The sequence below is a fragment of the Rutidosis leptorrhynchoides genome, chromosome 3 (assembly GCF_046630445.1).
Source record: "Rutidosis leptorrhynchoides isolate AG116_Rl617_1_P2 chromosome 3, CSIRO_AGI_Rlap_v1, whole genome shotgun sequence".
Taxonomy (NCBI): domain Eukaryota; kingdom Viridiplantae; phylum Streptophyta; class Magnoliopsida; order Asterales; family Asteraceae; genus Rutidosis; species Rutidosis leptorrhynchoides.
Window position 1 is genome coordinate 649,855,687 of NC_092335.1, and position 2,644 is coordinate 649,858,330.

The following is a 2,644-nucleotide window of genomic DNA, read 5'->3' on the forward strand; positions in this document are numbered from 1 at the left end:
TCAACAAATTCAATCATGGAAAATCAGGAACCTCTAAGTATGGAAGACCGAATGAGAGCCACACGCACGGGCCAAGGTCATGCCATTACTCAGCCAGATATTAATGCGCCAGATTATGAAATCAAGGGACAAATCCTACACATGGTAACTAATCAATGCCAATTTAGTGGTACGCCAAAAGAAGATCCAAACGAACATCTTCGAACCTTTAATAGGATTTGTACTCTATTCAAAATCAGAGAAGTTGAGGATGAACAGATCTATCTCATATTATTTCCCTGGACTTTAAAGGGAGTAGCCAAAGATTGGTTAGAATCGTTACCTGAAGGGGCAATTGACACATGGTATGTTTTAGTTGAGAAATTTCTTAAAAGATTCTTTCCGGCATCTAAAGCCGTGAGACTTCAAGGAGAAATTGTTACGTTCACGCAAAAGCCAAATGAAACATTATATGAGGCGTGGACGAGATTCGGAAAGTTATTGAGAGGATGTCCTCAGCACGGTTTAGGCACTTATCAAATAGTACAAATATTCTACCAAGGATGTGACGTTGCTACCCGAAAAGACATTGACACAGCAGCTGTTGGTTCCATTATGAAGAAAACCGCAACTGAAGCTCACAAAATTATTGATAACACAGCCTCCCACTCACATGAGTAGCATCAAGAAAAAGATATTTTTCGTTCATCTAAAGCGGCTAGAGCCGATTCTGGCCATGACTTTGATTCCATTTCTGCAAAGTTAGATGCTTTCGAGAGACGAATGGAAAAGATGACTACAGATATTCAGGCAATACGAATTAGTTGTGAGTTGTGTGGAGGACCACATTTGACAAAAGATTGTCTCAATATTGAACAAACAATGGAAAAAGAGAGAATGTTTCATATATAAACCAAAGGCCTGAAAATAAATATCAAATTAATTATCAACCGCCAAGACTAAACTACAATCAAAATCAGAATTATAACCGAAATGTTCCATACGACAACCAACAAGGTCCTAGCAATCAACAAGTATCCAATAATACTTACAACCAGCAAAGACCTATTTTTCCAGATAAACCACCACAAACCGATGATAAAAAGCCAAATTTAGAAGATATGATGTCGAAGCTAGTTGAATCTCAAATGCAATTTTTCACATCTCAGAAACAAATTAATGAACAAAATGCTCAATCATTTAGAAATCAACAAGTTTCTATTCAAAATCTGGAACAAGAAGTAAGCAACCTAGCAAGGTTAATTGGTGAAAGAAAACTGGGGAGTCTACCTAGCGACACAAATGCTAACCCCCGAAATGAAATAGCTAAAGATATTACCACAAGAAGTGGTATTACACTTAAACCACCTGAAATGCCTGTAATTTCTGATGACTCTATTCCAACCCCACAGGAACCACAATCTGAGCAAGAAAAGGAAACAGAACCGGTAGTTGAAAAGGTTAATGAAGATAACATAGTTAAGGAAAAACCTTATGTTAAACCATACCAACCACCACTTCCTTACCCGAGTAAAATGAGAAAAGAAAGACTTGAAGCCGAGCAATCCAAATTCTTGGATATTTTTAAACAAATAAATGTCAACCTTCTTTTCATTGATGTGATTTCAAGAATGCCAAGATATGCTAAATTCCTGAAAGATCTAATCACAAATAGAAAGAAAATGGAAGAACTCTCGGCTGTTACAATGAATGCTAATTGTTCTGCAGTGCTGTTGAATAAATTACCAGAAAAATTATCAGATCCAGGAAGTTTCACAATTCCATGTTTTCTGGGTAGTCTTAATTCAATAGAAGCATTAGCAGACTTAGGTGCTAGTATAAATTTAATGCCATATTCATTATACGCTAAACGCTAAACTAGACCTTGGAGAATTGAAATTAACACGAATAAGCATACAACTAGCCGATCGATCAGTAAAATATCCTAGAGGGATAATGGAGAACATGCTAGTTAAAGTTGGTACTTTAGTATTTCCAGTAGACTTTGTTATTCTGGACATGGAAGAAGATTCTCGAGTTCCTCTTACATTAGGAAGACCATTCTTAAACACTGCTAAAGCAATAATAGACGTGTTTGGTAAGAAACTAACCCTAAGTATAGAGGACGAGAGTGTTACTTTTTCTGTTGATAGAGCCATGCAACAACCAGAATTTGCAGATGATACATGTTATTACATTTAAACCATAGATTCAAAAGCAGAATTGTTACAAGAATTTTCAGAATTACAAGGAACGGGAGAATGTTCTTTAGGAGAAGGAACTGAACGAATTGATGAAGCTGAAATGTTAGCTACACTTATGGCTAATGAATACGAACCAACAACAGAAGAACTTCAAATGCTAAAAGAGGAAGACAGATATCGATACAAATCATTAATAGAAGAACCACCGATATTAGAGTTAAAGCCACTTCCAAACCATTTGGAATACGCTTATTTACATGGTGAATCTGAATTACCTGTAATAATATCGTCTTCTCTTACGGAAAATGAAAAATCCCAACTCATTTCTGTGCTAAAAGCTCATAAACCAGCTATCGCATGGAAGATTCATGACATTAAAGGCATAAGTCCTTCGTATTGCACACATAAAATCCTTATGGAAGAAGGTCATAAAACATATGTGCAACGCCAACGAAGACTAA

At 36.3% G+C, this 2,644-nt stretch overlaps 1 non-coding gene across 1 annotated transcript; it reads right to left on the reverse strand.

The window, feature by feature from the left end:
- Positions 1-399: 399 nt before the first annotated feature.
- LOC139903371 (small nucleolar RNA R71) lies at positions 400-506 on the reverse strand. Its single transcript, XR_011778196.1, has one exon. It is a non-coding gene; the product is annotated as a small nucleolar RNA R71 (small nucleolar RNA).
- Between the last annotated feature and the right edge of the window lie 2,138 nt (positions 507-2,644).